A 16,116-nucleotide genomic window follows, 5' to 3' on the forward strand; every position below is an offset into this window, starting at 1 on the left:
CATCTGTTCTCTGACTACTAGTGGATGATTTTGCAGAGCAGTCTCTTAATTTCCCGGTTCCCTCAGGAACATGTTGCGTTATGGAGTCTCACAAGCCTTATGCAAAAGAGGCTAAGGAAAGAACTTCAGGGAAGGGTTATCGATTTAATGGGGAACCTATATTCCCGGCGATCCATTGTACAGGTATTCCTCGACTTACAACCACAACTGAGTCCCAAATTTCCACTGCTAAGCAAGACAGTTGCTAAGTGAGTCTTAGCCCATTTTATGACCTTTCTTGCCACAGTGGTTCAGTTGAATCACTGCCGTCGTTAAGTTAGTAACACTGTTGTAAAGCAAATCTGGCTTCCCTGTTGATTTGGCTTGGCGGACGGTCGCAAAAGAGGATCACCTGATCCCCCAGGACACTGCAACGGTCATAAATACGAACCAGTTGCCTAGCGTCTGAATTTTGATCACGTGACAATGGAGATGCTGCAATGGTCAGAAGTGTGGAAAACGGTCATAAGTCTTTTTTTTCCCCAACTAGTGGCATTTGAACAGCCACTAAATGAATTATTGTAAGTCGAGGACTACCTGTATTCTCTGAGATACAAGAGTGGTGCTTGAGCAAAGGAAAAAAGCACAAAACAGAAGCTGTTCTTGCTCAAAAAGGGTATATGTATGTGTGTGTATGTATGCATACACATAAATTCCAAGAATAAGGTGTTTTGCCAGTCAGAGAAATCCACTGCATTAATATTGGTTTGTTCCACCAATTATGTCGCTTAAGGAAAGCTAAGCAAACATTTATTTCCTTTTGGTCAATGTTAAGTCGCTCTGGTTTTTGAAAAGTGAAATGCCGTCAGGCCATAGTCTGCCTCTGCCACATCTTGAATGTCAACTCACGAAGCATTCCTGACCTGCTCTCGAGTTGCGATAGGCAGGGGGATGGGGAACTGAGCCTTGCAGCTGCAGCAAGGAAGTTGCACTTCAGTCAAAACAAAAGCACATTCCAGCCATCTCTATGTCAAGGCCATCTCCACAGAGACCCACAGTGGCTGGAGGGAGGGACTTCTACAACCTGCGAAATTGCTTCGTTGCAGAATGTGACTGATGACACACCTTGGGGGGAGGGGGGGGAGGGTCAGAGCTGGGGCATGAATTAAGTGAGGTCAGAGTTGACTTGCTGTCAGGGTTCTGACCGATGCCTTAATCAAATCATGACCCTCAAGTCAAGCTTCAAAAGAAATCCAGTTATTTATTAGGAGCTTCATGTCGACACGTTCCAAGTGAAGCCAACTCTGACCTCACTTAAAACAAGGTGATGGACAGCAGTGTCATGGATCTCAAAGGTGCTTTTTCAAAAGGCAACTGGACCATTTTTGGAGGAGGGGGAGGAGGAGGAGGAGGAGGAGAGGAGGAGGAGGAGTGGTGGAATTCAAATTTTTTTACTACTGGTTCTGTGGGCGTGGCTTGGTGGGCGTGGTGTGGCTTGGTGGGCGTGGCTTGGTGGGTGCTGCAGGGGAAAGATCCTGCAAAACCTCCATTCTCACCCCACTCCTGGGGGAAGGATATTGCAAAATCTCCATTCCCACCCCACTCCTGGGAGAAGGATATTGCAAAATCTCCTATGGAGATTTTATCTCTGGGGCCAGCCAGAGGTGGTATTTGCCAATTCTCCGAACTACTCAAAATTTCCACTACTGGTTCTCCAGTACCTGTCAGAACCTGCTGAAGAGGAGGAGGAGGAGGAGGAGGAGGAGGAGGAGGAGGAGGAGGAGGAGGAGGAGGAGGAGGAGGAGGAGGAGGAGGAAGAAGAAGAAGAAGAAGAAGAAGAAGAAGAAGAAGAGGAAGAGGAAGAGGAAGAGGAAGAGGAAGAGGAAGAGGAAGGAGAAGGAGAAGGAGAAGGAGAAGGAGAAGGAGAAGAAGAAGAAGAAGAAGAAGAAGAAGAAGAAGAAGAAGAAGAAGAAGAAGAAGAAGAAGAAGAAGAAGAAGAAGAAGCTTTGCTGAAGGTCATTGACAGAAAGATGAGGGCTATGGAAGGATTAGTTCTGACAGGATGGGAGAGAATCCTATTTATTTGCAATCATCCTGCAGTCCTTTAGCAGTTCCAAGAAGAGTCCCCCTGCTTTTGCACTCTGATACAGGTGACCCTGAAGCCATAGCTAAATCCCCACATGGCCTCAAGAGCTCTCGGGGAGAGTGCTAAGACCAGATCTGAAAAAAGCACTTTTGAGACAATGATGACCTGGATGACTGAAAATCAGTGTTATGCTGGTTTGACAGCCTGCACCAAAGATTTAAATTTTCTTGCATTGTCATTGCCATGAATTCCAATCTTACAATCAAGATTTCAGAAGACTAGAGTTCTTTTCTCTATTTGAAAGGCAAAAAGTTTCTATTTTATTTCTCTCCCCATCCCCCTAGACCAGCAAAATATTTGGAAAAGAAAGAGGACCTGGGTATGTCCGATTCCTGTCTCTGGGCTCTAATTCAGGGGGCGGGGGGGGGGGGGGGGCATGCACTAATTCTGAAACTGAGCAGGTTAAATAAATGTTGCTGTGTTATCTTTAAGCCAATATTGTCACTGTTTTTTAAAAAAAGAAAGAAAAAGAAGCTTCATTTATCTCATAACATCTCCCTGTGGAAAATACAGTGCATGCCAACAATTAACAAGAAGCAATAGATGGAAAGTAATGAAGGAGAAAAGCAACCTAGAACGAAGGAGAAATTTCCTCACAGTTAGGGTCCCTTACAACTCTGTTATTCTATGCCTACCAGTCATTCTGCCAGAGGCAATATCCAACAGAAACTTGACGGAAGTGCTATCTGTGTAATCATGCATTATCTACAGTTTTGATAGGTTGGAAATAAACAGCATTTCCCCTGTGATTTTATGCAATGTCATTGTTTTTATTACTACTTTGATATCATATCAGGTAGAGGATATAATCCTCTTTTCCTATTAACCAGTTTAATCTTCCCAAACATTCCTTTGAAATAGATTAGGCTGAGGGATTTTGAGTGGGCCTGGCCACCAGAGTAATTTTTATGGTTGAGGAAAATATGAACAAGAATCTTGTATCTTTATCAAACTCTGTTAATAGTTCATCACTCCAAATATAAAAATCTAATGGTTGGTTATGCTCGCTACGGCTTACGGGACTTGATTTTCCACCTCATGCAACGTATTAAGTTTGATTAATGTTAATGCTAGATAGGTTTGTTGTGGCTGAAATGTTGGAATCCAGGCCACTGTTTAGTTTCTCATTTAGGCTATTGTGCGAATTCTCAAAATCCTTTAATTTAGTGGCCAGGTTAAGCATCTTAGATGAATATATAGGTTGGAAGATTTAGTATTTCTTGTTTGGTCTTAGAAAGTAAACAGGATCAAACCTGATAGTACTTAGGTGAGGGACCATCAGGGAATCCTAGACTACAGTCTAGATCGAGGAGTCAAAAACTGATCCAGAAGAATCTTGTTACCATGAAAACTACATGGTTTTATAGTACATGGTTGTACATACCTTTGTATACAAAACTAAGTTTGCCCTCTAATCTTTACACAATCTTTACAGAGAAACACAGGACTAGAATAGAATACAATAGAAGTCTTTATTGGCCAAGTGTGATTGGACACACAAGGAATTTGTCTTAGTGCATATGCTCTCAGTGTACATAAAAGAAAAGATACATTCATCAAGAATCAAAAGGCAAGACAAGAAACAATGGGTGGAAACTAACCAAGGAGAGAAGCAACCTAGAACTAAGGAGAAATTTCCTAACAGTGAGAGCAATCAACCAATGGAACAGTTTGCTTTCAGAAATTGTGGGTACTCCATCACTGAAGGCTTTCAAAAAGAGACTGGACAACCATGTCTGAAATTATTATAGAGGATCTCCTGCTCGAGCAAGGGGTTGGACTAGAAGACCTCTGAGGTCCCTTCTATTCTATTATCCTATGTTCTGTCTATGCTTATGGTGTAGTGCGAAATCCAGCAACTAAAACCAAGGCACATTTTTGCGGTCTACTCTTTGGAATCTCACCTGTATTCCTGGCAGGCAGGCAGGTAGTTCAGTGTTACAGTTTTACCAACTTGCTAATCATTAAAACAGCCTCAGTGATCTAACCATGAGTATTAGCTAAATGGTAGCATTACTTTACTTCTGGAGGTTCAGACAATGTTCCCGGATTGTGGTCAGCTAATAATGCATTATAATTAATAGACTTTGGGAAAAGCCTCTTGTCAGCATGGCGTTGATGGCGTTTTCCTAAGTGCCAACATTACTGCTCTTAGGAGGTTGCTCTTGTGTTCAGATGAATGCTTGACAATGTGCACTTCCTACTCTTGAAAATGAGCCTGGTGTCCTAATGCAGCGAACGAGGGCCATGTGACCCCATTATGATTTTCTGTGCTATTATGAGTTTTTCTGCCTCACTTCACTCTGTGTTTTGTGTGTGTGTGTGTTTTTTTAATTTTTGCTTTCAGCCTGAAACCACTCTTGTGGCAGAACTGAATAGCTGGGGAAAAAGAAATGAATAAATGATCCAGAGAGACTGTGATGATTTGGGGCCGAGTATGCTCATTTCCCTTATAAATTACCAAAGGTTGAAAAGGTTGGGCGTTCTGAATTCTCTGCTTCAGAAATAAGATGCTCTTCTGATTCAGTTCTTCCTCAAAACTCACCTGGATAGATTCCCGCCCCCACCCCCTTCCTTTGGGTCTCGGAACACATCAAAATCTAAAGATGTGAAATGATATTTATTGTTCAGCTAGAACAGGTGCAAAAAAAAAAAAAGGAAAAAAGGCAATCAAACTTAACAGAGCGTTCCCTACAAAGGAAGATATTGAAAGCTTTTTGGATTAGAAAACATTTACTGAGGAATGAAGAAAGTGTGCACCAGAGGTGGGTTTCAGCAGGTTCTGACCAGTTCTGGAAAACCGGTAGCAGAAATTTGGAGTAGTTCGGAGAGCCGGTAGTAAAAATTCTGACTGGCCCCGCCCCCATCTATTCTCTGCCTCCCAAGTCCCAGCTGGGAATGGAGATTTTACAGTATCCTTCCCATGCCATGCCACGCCCACCAAGCCACAGCCACAGAACCAGTAGTAAAAAATTTTGAAACCCACCACTGGTGTGCACCCTTTGAAAATTATTTGGAAGTCGTGCTTCTGATCTGGTGTGTGTGTGTGTGTGTGCCACTTCTCTGCTATTTTAATTTAAACAGTTTAATTTTTATTTTGAAGGCTTTTGCACATGCTTGAAAGAAAGGGTGGCTGCTTTAAGGAATTGACTTTTAAAGCCAGGGCACCTGTATGAAAATTCACGTTAAAGGCAGATCCTTTAAAATATGAATAATGTGTTCATCATAGGTTCAGAGTTATAAACATCAGACTCATCTCCAAATCAATTCTACGTAGAGAACCTTACAGATGACAATGTTAGCTGTGCATAGATCGTCATTATTAACCTATTTCTGCCCTAATATGGATATAATGGTTAAGACAGAACTCAGAAAAGGCACTCAGATCTTACAGATTAACAGAGTTGGAAGGGACCTTGTAGGTCATCTAGTCCAACCCCCCGCCCAAGCAGGAGTTCCTACACTCCTTGGTACAAAAACTACGTGAGTTTGCATCGATGGCCAAGAATATAAATGGGACCACCCAGAGCCTGCATTTGCTCCGCTGGAAGGAGGAGCACCAGTGCTGAGATGTTCTGTAATTAGACCACCTTTCAAAAATATGACTGTAAAGAAGGATGAGTTGCTACCCTAGAAATGGTTCAATTAATAGGCAATTATACTAATCTTGTTTTGGGAAATAAGCCAAAATGTTCCCCTGCCACCTTTGTCTTTATTCATACAGGGATGTTAACTGGATAGGGAGGAAAAAAACCCTCAGATTAAACCTTCATGAGTTGGACGTACTATTTATCTGTAAACATTCAGGCATTCCAAAAACTTTGTTATCTGCATTGGCTTTAGATAGACTTTGCTCTCTTACAAAACATCCATTCTTGAATTGCGGGTTCTCCTGGACAATCATGTCCTGCTTGAATAGCAGAGGGAAGCCATAGCCAAGGAACCTTTTGTTCATCTTATGTTGGATTGGACCAGGGCAGTGGTGAAATGTAAAATTTGTTACTACCGGTTCTGTGGGTGTGGCTTGGTGGGGGGGGTTAATGTGACTGGGTGGGCGTGGCCAACTTTTTTTTTTTTTTACTTTTAAAAACATTTTTTTGGCCTAAGAGGTTGCAGAAAAAAATGCTTTTAAAAGCCTCTGACGATCCCAGCTGAGTCGCGCGATCATCAGAGGCCTTTTTTTTTTACTTTTAAAAGCATTTTTTCGGCCGAAGAGGTTGTAGAAAAAATGCTTTTAAAAGTAAAAAAAAAAAAAAAAAAGCCTCTGATGATCGTGTGGCTCAGATGGGCTTGGGGGGGGCAGGGATTTTTACTACCGGTTCTCCGAACCATCCGCCTCCATCACTACCGGATCGGGCGATCCGGTCTGAACCGGGAGCATTTCACCCCTGGACCAGGGGTGGTATTCACTTACCTTCGCTACCGCTTCGCAAATGTGAGCTTGCATGCGACACCTCCACTCATGTGCATGCGCAGAGTATCAAAAACGGGACGTGATGACGTCCGGGTGGGTGGGCGGAGCCTCCCGCAGCTGCTGCTACCAGTTTGCCCGAACCGGATAGAACCGGCTGAATACCACCACTGATGTGGACACCTTGGCAATAACTCATGTCATCATCATCATCCATCTTGACTATTGCAAGGCATTCTAGGGGTAAGTCTGCTGTGAAAAAGACTTAGAATGCAGCAGCCAGAAAGGTAGAGCCCCCAGTTCAAAATGCTTATTGCTTTCAAATCCCTGAATGGTTATATCAGGAACTGCCTAACCCATAATAATTGTGTTTCACCCTGCGAGAGCATCAACGGATAGCTCAAGGTCTTATCCTTGCAAGAAATGAAAGGAACCTGCACCAAAATGGACTTCTTTTTTATGATTGCTCCAACACAGTGGAATACCCCATAGGAGAAATAATTCTGTCAGCCCTGCCTGAAGCCATTTGGGGAACATCTTCAGGGCTGCCACAGCGAGGGCGGTTGGAGCTGTGGGAACAGGAGCAGGGAGGTAGAGATAGCTGGGGGGGTGGGGTGTAGCCAAAATAACATTCTTTCCAGTGGTGGGTTTCAAATTTTTTTTTTACTACCGGTTCTGTGAGTGTGGCTTGGTGCGTGTGACATGGCTTGGTGGGCGTGGCATGGGAAGGATACTGTAAATTCTCCATTCCCACCCCACTCCAGGGGAAGGTGACTGCAAAATCCCCATTTCCTCCCAATCAGTTGGGATTCAGGAGGCAGAGACTAGATGGGGGCAGGGGCAGTCAGAATTTTTACTACCGGTTCTCCGAACTACTCAAAATTTCCACTTCTCCAGTTTCTCCAGAACTGGTCACAACCTGCTGAAACCCACCTCTGATTTTTTCCCATGGGACCCAAGGACGCTCCACCAGGTGTTGGAAAGTTGGGACCAAAGTCCGCTGGAGATGGGACTGGACCTGATTGGCCTGTGTGATGGACATGTGACCTGGGGGCAAGACCTTTGGGTTTTGATTTGGGTGGGGAAAACCTCGGTCCCTTCAGAGTTGGTCCCCAGCTGTGCCAATATGACATTCCTAATAAATTCATACTTTGAGGAAACGCCAGAACTCAGAGTCTTGATTGCTTTGGGTCTGTTACTTGGAACTCTGACACTAACTTCTTCAGTTTTAGTATTCCAAAAATTCTCTATAAACATTCTTTGACCTGATGGTAGCTGAATAACTATTTTTTCCTTACATTACACATATTTGGGGAGATGGAGTTTCCATTTATATATTGTTTATTTTACATTTTCACTGTTAACCATGCAGCATCAATTGATTTGGGTGGTGTTTAGAAAAGGCAAATAAATGAGTGTAAATATATTTGAAAACAAAGAAGTGGCTGAGATGCATTATCAAGGAAGGACTGCGATTTTAAAAATAAATGCAAGCATGGAACAAAATTCCTATTACAAAAATGTATCTGAATCAGATTAATTTCTGCTCTAGCTCTATATGGTACATATAAAATAAGATCAGAAAAAGTTTCCATATGGAACAGCTCTTCAATAGTATTGACCGGTGTGACAGAGCAACAAATTATAGATAAAATTTAATTCTTTCCACAACCACACAAATATAAACCAAATTAAACTAAAAGATCCATTCTTGATTTGCAATTCTGTCTGAAGAATCATTCTTGGGAGGAGTAAAAAAAAGGGGGGGACATTTCTTTTTACACTAATAGAAAATAGATTTTAGAACAGGCTTTTTCCCCTCTAAACAACCTCTGTGTAAGTAATGTTCAGCTGAACAGAAATGCACAGTATATAAAGAACAGACTAATATTGATCTTCCCGCAAAAAATATCCATGATGTTCATTAAAAAGTAGCACATTACAAATGGCCATCAATATTTCCTACAACTAGGGATAATGATAAATTTGCCAGACTTTAAATAAAAGCAACAGCATCCTACTTCCTTTAGCACAGGGATGTCAAACTCGCGTCATCACGGCAGCGTCACATGACGTATCAGAACTTTTTTCCCCCTTTGCTAAACCAGGTGGGGGTCGGAGCCAGCATGTGACGCATCTGGCCCGCGGGCCGCGAGTTGTTTTTTTTTAAAACTGGGTCCTCATTTTACCTACCTTAGAAAGGATGGAAGGCTGAGTCAACCTTGAGCCTGGTGAGATTTGAACTCGCAGTAATTGCAGGAAGCTGGAAGCTAAATACTACCTTTAACAGTAGCATTAGTCTGCTGCGCCACTCAGGCTCTTTTACACTCTGTAGATCTGGTGTAACTGCAGTTGGGTTGTTTTAATTTCTTGCAATGGAAAGATGCTGGTTTCTTCCCTCCTCCTTGTAACCGAGCCAGGGTGGAAAAGATTGGAACTCTGATTAGCAAAATCTCCAATCAGTGCTTACCAGATGGTTTAGTCTGCATCTGTCATCACCCCTCAGCTAAGTTATCTGAGATCAATTCTGATTAACAAAAGCTTACTGCAGCATACCTACAGATATTTATTTCCCTGTTTTCTCCAGCCTGCTTGTTTTATCAGATGCTCAGCTGCTAAATTTCCAGTACAGTGGTAAAATTCATTTTTTTTTACTACCGGTTCTGTAGGCGTGGTGTGGTGTGGTGTGGCTTGGTGGGTGTGGCAGGGGAAGGATACTGCAAAATCTCCATTCCCACCCCTCTCCAGGGGAAGGATACTGCAAAATCCCCATTCCCTCCCCACTCCTGGGGGAAGGATATTGCAAAATCTCCATTCCCACCCCACTCTGGGGCCAGCCAGAGGTGGCATTTGCCGATTCTCCGAACTACTCAAAATTTCCGCTACCGGTTCTCCAGAACCTGTCAGAACCTGCTGGATTTCATCCCTGTTCCAGTGGCAGCATCGTAGACTTCTTGAAACTTCAGCTATGTGGGTTCCATGCTAATTCCCCTCTCCATTCTACCCCAATTAGATATCCCTGGAGAGAAAGCTACATAGCAGTGTTGAAAAGCAAAACAAAATTCAGCAACTTTAAATAGGTGAACTTCAACTCCCAGAATTCTCCTGCCAGCATGCTGCCTGAAGAATTCTGGGAGCTGAAGTCCACACCATCTTACAGTTGCCAAGTTTGGAAAAATACTACATTAGTGGCTACATTAGTGGCCACAACATTAGTAGCTTTCACCAGGCCAGGGCTGGTCTAAACTGCAAAGTAGCTGAAATGAGTTTGCAGTTGAAGCATAAATGAGAATCTAAATCACATTATGCCTGAGTCCTAAGAAGACAGATAGACGCTCATTAAAAGAAAACCTGGTTTAGGCAGCAGCAATGGGCCATTTAAATGTTAAAGTAAAATTGATTTCTTTATCAGGCTCAACAGAGCAACTACAGCAGGGAACAAAGAAGCTCCTGACTCACAATGGGAATTTAGCCTCACAAAACCATCCACAGCTGTGAAGGGCTGTGAATAGGTTTTCCCCACAGATGCTATTTAGATGAATTTGCCACAACAATATTCACCATTACCACTCTATTGTTCACAGCCATTTCCATAGCCTGCACTTGAGCCCCATTACCCAGTGGTGATTAACGCATATTTATCACAAGACATGTTAAATGGATTTTGCTGCATGCCTGTAAGCACCGTAGCTGTTGATAGAAGGATTCCAATAATGAATTAGAAGGGATCCCTATGAGGGCAGATTGTTGGGGGTCCCATAATGCCATTATGGGAATAAAAGAATGGAAAGTGCAGGCAGCCATACTAGTGGGGGGGGGGGGAATTACCCTGAAATAATAGTATATTTTTATTGTACCAAAAGTTACTTAAAGCAATGAGTTCAGTTCAGCATTTCTAGACTCATGGGAGATGAATAAGCTTGTCTGCAAACTTGGAGTTACTGAAGGTTGCTTAGTCAAAACTGAATTAGAGTTGAAAGACATCTACTCTAAGCCCTTGCTTAGTACAGGAATAAAAATTAAAACATCTTTATAGTGATTTAACTTCTGCTTCAATACTTTCAGCAAAGCAGAGCCTATAAAAGGATTCTTGGCTGTTTTCTTAACGTTCAACTCCAGTTCAGTAGAGCAAGGAGTCACTGTTTATTGTTTGATCGCTGATATTTTCCTTAAGAGTCTGCACAAATGGAATTTCAAATAGATAACCTTTATTGTCACATTTACTGTGGGCATACTGGAACATGTTAAAAATGAAATTCTGTTGCCTGCTTTCAAAAGAATACACATAGATAACACGCATATACCAGGGGTGCTATTCAGCAGGTTCTGGAGAACCGGTAGTGGAAATTTTGAGTAGTTTGGAGAACCAGCAAATACCACCTCTGGCTGGCCCCAGAGTGGGGTAGGAATGGAGATTTTGCAATATCCTTCCCCCAGGACTGGGGAGGGAATGGAGATTTTGCAGTATCCTTCTCCTAGAGTGAGGTGGGAATGGAGATTTTGCAATATCCTTCCCCCAGGATTGGGGTGGGAATGGAGATTTTGCAATATCCTTCCCCCAGGATTGGGGTAGGAATGGAGATTTTGCAATATCCTTCCCCCAGGAGTGGGGAGGGAATTGAGATTTTGCAGTATCCTTCCCCTGGAGTGGGCTGGGAATGGGGATTTTGCAATATCCTTCCCCCAGGAGTGGGGAGGGAATGGGGATTTTGCAGTATCTTTCCCCTGCCATGCCCACCAAGCCACACCCACCAAGCCACACCATGCCCACTAATCCACGCCCACAGAACCGTGAGTAAAAAAATTTGAATTCCACCACTGGCATATACACATGCTATATACACATTGTACATATATACCTATACCCATACATACACAGACATACTATATGTATAATCACTGCCCATCTTGGATACAGATCGGAAAAGGGAAACTTGAGCGTTCACAAGATTGTTACTACTGTATATGGAACAAAACTGTGATTGAATCTGGATGACCTGCTTCGGATACCACGAAGCCTCCTCCCAGAAGGTAACAAGGAAAACAGGTCGTGAAGAGGATGTGCTTAGTGTCTCAGACAATACTGTGGATACTGGTCAAGCATCGCTTATATGCTACGTCCTGGATAGACGGAAGTGAACTGCCAATAATCTTCTCTGCCACCCTCCCCACTCTCTGTGCTGCCTTCCTGTCTGAAGCAGGAATGCTTCCAAACCAGTCTGTAATGCAATACAATAGGATGCTCTTGATCGTCCCTCTAGAGCAGGGGTGTCAAACTCAAGATTTAAGCACCCCACGGGGATCTGGCCCGCGGGGCCAGCCTGGAATTAGCAAAGGACGGGGTACGTGGAGAGGGTGTATCTCCCGTGCCCTGTTTTGGCTGGCAGGGTGCTACAGGAGGCGTCCGTCCCATCTCCACCCCCCGGCTGGCCCGCGGAGAACTACAATGCTAATCTGGCCCTCGAAGAAATCCAGTCTGACACCCCTGCTCTGTAGAAAGTGGTAAGAACAGGGTAAGGAAGATGTGCTCTTTTCATGCGACATAGAAAATTCAGGCTCTGCTGTGCCTGCTTCACCAGTGTCTCAATGGTGGGTGACCAAGCCAGCCTACTCATTAGCTGCACACTCAAAAACCTGATGCTGCTAACCACCTCCACAGGTGAATCATTAATACTCAGAGGTCTGTGGCTATGCCTGCCTTTTCTGGAATCGACAATGGTCTCTTTCGGAGGTGGTATTCACTTACCTTCGCTACCGGTTCGCAAATGTGAGCACCTTCCGTGCATGCACAGAGCGTCAAAAATGGAACGTGATTATGTCTGGGCCGGTGGGCGGAGCCTCCTGCCGCCAGTGCTACCGGTTTGCTCAAACTGGATAGAACCGGCTGAATACCATCACTGATCTCTTTAGTTTTTTCAACATTTAAAACAAGGCTGCTTTTTTATTACACCAGTTCACCAAACCCTCTACCTCCTTCATTGTTGTCCTGAATAAGGCCTACTGCTGTTGTATCATCTGCATACTTCACAATGTGACAAACCTTGCACAACAGTCTTGGGTCAACAGGGTGAACAACAGCGGGCTTAGGACACAGCCCTGAGGAGAGCCTGTGCTCAAGACAATGGTTTTTAGGAATATTAGTCCCAACTCGCACATAGTGGGGCCTATCAATAAGAAAATCAAAAATCTAGTTGCACAAAGGAGTATCAAAGCCTAAAAATCCAGAGCAAACTGTTATGCTCTGGAAATTGTGCCAAACATTGTTTGGCTTGTGTGCGACCGATAGGAAGATAGTTGCAGCTCTCCTCGCTTTTCTATAGCTGCTACCTAATTTCTGTGTTTTATTCAACTCTCTCCTGAAACAGCAATAAGATCCAAATGAGAGATGTCTTCTCATTTGATGTCTTCCTGTAACGTCAAGGGCTTGCCTAAATTAAACATTCCCTGGCCCTAAGCCATTTGCACACATTCAGCAATAACCATGCATGCTTCTAATTCACAGCCTTTCTGTGTTATTTCAAAGGCCACTAACCCCACCTGCTGGATAAAACCATGCAAGGTTTTACTGAACAGATGGCAGGTAGACCAAGGCAGTCACCGAATGGATTCCACTCAGTGGTGAAATCCAAATTTTTTTACTACCGGTTCTTTGGGTGTGGCTTGGTGGGCGTGGCAGGGGGAGGATACTGCAAAAACTCCATTCCCACCCCCCTCTGGGGCCAGCCAGAGGTGGTATTTGCCAGTTCTCCGAACTACTCAAAATTTCCGCTACCGGTTCTCCAGAACCTGCTGGATTTCACCCGATTCCACTTGATAAAAAGTGTTCATGGAAGAGGCCTAAAGATGGATTGATGATACCATCAAGTATTGTGGGCCCAATTGACAAAAGAAAGCTCAGAACAGCATAGATTGGAAACATGCGGAACAGGCCTGCATCCTGCAGTGGATAGACAATGGCTCAAATGATGATGATGATGATGACATATTCCACATGACTATCTCTCTGCTGATTCCCAACAGGTTTAAGCTACTGTATGTTATGTTAAGCTACTGTAAATTTAAATACTGTACAGGTACTTCTTGACTTACAACAGTACCTTTAGTGACTGTTCAAAGTTACAACACTGAAAAAAATGACTTATGACCATTTTTCACATTTATGACCGTTACAGCATCCATGGTCATGTGATAAAAATCCAGATGCTTAGCAACTGACTCACATTTATGACAGTTGTAGTGTCCCAGGGTCATGGGATCACCTTTTGCAACCTTCTGACAAGCAAAGTCAATGGGGAAACCAAATTTACTTAACCAATGCGGCAAGAAGTCGTAAAATGGGGCAAAACTCACTTAATGAATTTCTCACTTAGCAACATAAATGTTGGGCTCAATTGTGGTGGTAATTCGAGGACTACATGTAGATTGCTCCAAAGAAAAGGATTTCTGAGAGGCACTGATTAAGCTTAATCACAACTTCTTGGATGTATATCAGGTTGGAATCTTAAAGATAGGTATTGAAGAATAACTCTCAGTGACAGTCCCAAATAAAAAAAGGACTGCATTGTCAGTCTCATACCATTATCCATGAAATGATTGTAATAATTATTTCTCGTAGGGTTACAGCAATGACAGATAAAAAAATGGCACCCAAAATTTAAGAATATAGATTGCTGACCATAATGGCTGGAAAGTGTGGACATTGCAATCCAACACATTTCGAGAGCACAAATGCATTTTATTTACATATTCCCAGAGTTGCTGGGAGCTGGGTGGCATGCATTTAACAAATTACTGTTATCTGTTCACAACAAGGTGAAGTCAGCGCTGCCAGTTCTACCCATAACTGAATGTATAGGGTTTTGCTTGCTTACTGACCACTTGTTCAGTGACCACTCAAAGTTGCAACAGCACTGAATAGTGACCCTTATGACAGGTCCTCAAAGTTCTGGTGGTTGCACTATCCCTGCAATCACAAGATGTGATTTGGGTTCTTGACAATCAACTCTCACAATAGTTACAGCACCCCATGGTCACGTGATTGCAATTTGCAAGTTTTTTTACCAGCAGGAAATATTGCAAGTTATTCCTGTAAGTATGGCCCCTTCTCCCTGCATTCATGTGGTGTGGCGCTTGCCTTCTCCTGGCCTTCCTGCTTTTGAGGACAGGCTAAATCAAGCCTAGCCCCCATCCTTCCACTTAGCACTTCTGCGTTCCTTACCCACTATTTCCCCACACATCTTGGGGTTTATGATAGCAACTGGGACTGCCAGGATTGTCATGATTTAAGTAATCTGGCCACATGACATTACGCTTCACAATTACATCACTTGACAGCAATCTCAATCCCAATTGTCTTTGTGACGTGGGAGTTACCTATATTTAAAATGAGACCAGAAAACCATCTGTTTGAAATGCTTTAATTTGTATTCTTCATTGAACAGTGAAACAAATTAATTAATCTCTAAAGAGTTTCCTCCAACTCTGTTTCTAATTTATTAAAGACTTGCTAGCTTTCTTAAATTTCCACCAAATTGAAAGAGTGCAGAATGGTGCTCCATTAGGGTAAACTGGCTTTGAAACTCTTTGAAATTTTCCTTCTGAAATACATTCTGGACTTTGTAAAACTTTTGGGATTCCTTGTAGTACTTCGAATATCAATATGTTAACTTGGACTTTAGCATTCAAATAGAATGTTGCCTGTACCTGACCCCAAACATAACAATTGTTAAGAAAGACAAAAAAAGTCAATACAGTGGACCTAGCAGAGCCTGGAGACAGCGGAAGAGAAAGAATAAAATACAAAGTAATGCAAATAGAAAGAGAATGACTGTGGCAAAAGAAAGCAAAAGTAGTACCAATAGCAATAGTGTTGGAAGTTAAAACCCACCCCCCTCCTAGAAAAATGAAATATTTTAGGATATACTAAAAAGGCAGAATATTTCTCCCTAAAAGGGAGGCAGAAACTCATTCCCCCCACCTTTGTCAATGGGCCATTAAGGCCTCAGCATCCCATCTGCAACACAAAGGACCCATCTAGCAACAGAAACTCCCCACATGGTACCTGGGAAGATTACATCAGCCAGCAAGGCTAGATATGACCTCTGACAGCAACTAATCAGAATACTCTTCCTGTGCCCCAGGAAGTTCAAAGCCAGAGAGGGTAAAACCCAGGGACTCCCAGCATCTCTTCCCTTTTCTGCTCAGGAACTCAAACCATGTGATCCTGTCCACCATTAAACCATCTTTCCAAGCAGTCTCCATGTTTCCAGTGTCTTTTTCTATTTGGAACTGTAGGAAGTTGGCACCCACCCCTTTCCTGGAAGAAATATTTTAGGAAATATTAAAAAGGCAGAATATTGTATTTCCCTGGATGAGAAATGGAGAAACATGTTTTAAAAGACAAGCAGTTTCCTGCCTCCCCACCCCCCCTTGGTTAATGGGCCATAATCTGCAACACAATAGCAACAGAAACTAACACAATGGGACCCATCTAGGACAGAAACTCACCGCATGGCACCTGGGAAGATTACATCAGCCAGCAAGGCTAAGCTAAGACCCCCACCCCCTGGGAGTTTGACAA

The sequence above is a fragment of the Pituophis catenifer genome, unplaced genomic scaffold (genome assembly GCF_029215685.1).
Source record: "Pituophis catenifer annectens isolate HBS135680 unplaced genomic scaffold, rPitCat1.0.hap2 SCAF_6, whole genome shotgun sequence".
Classification (NCBI taxonomy): domain Eukaryota; kingdom Metazoa; phylum Chordata; class Lepidosauria; order Squamata; family Colubridae; genus Pituophis; species Pituophis catenifer.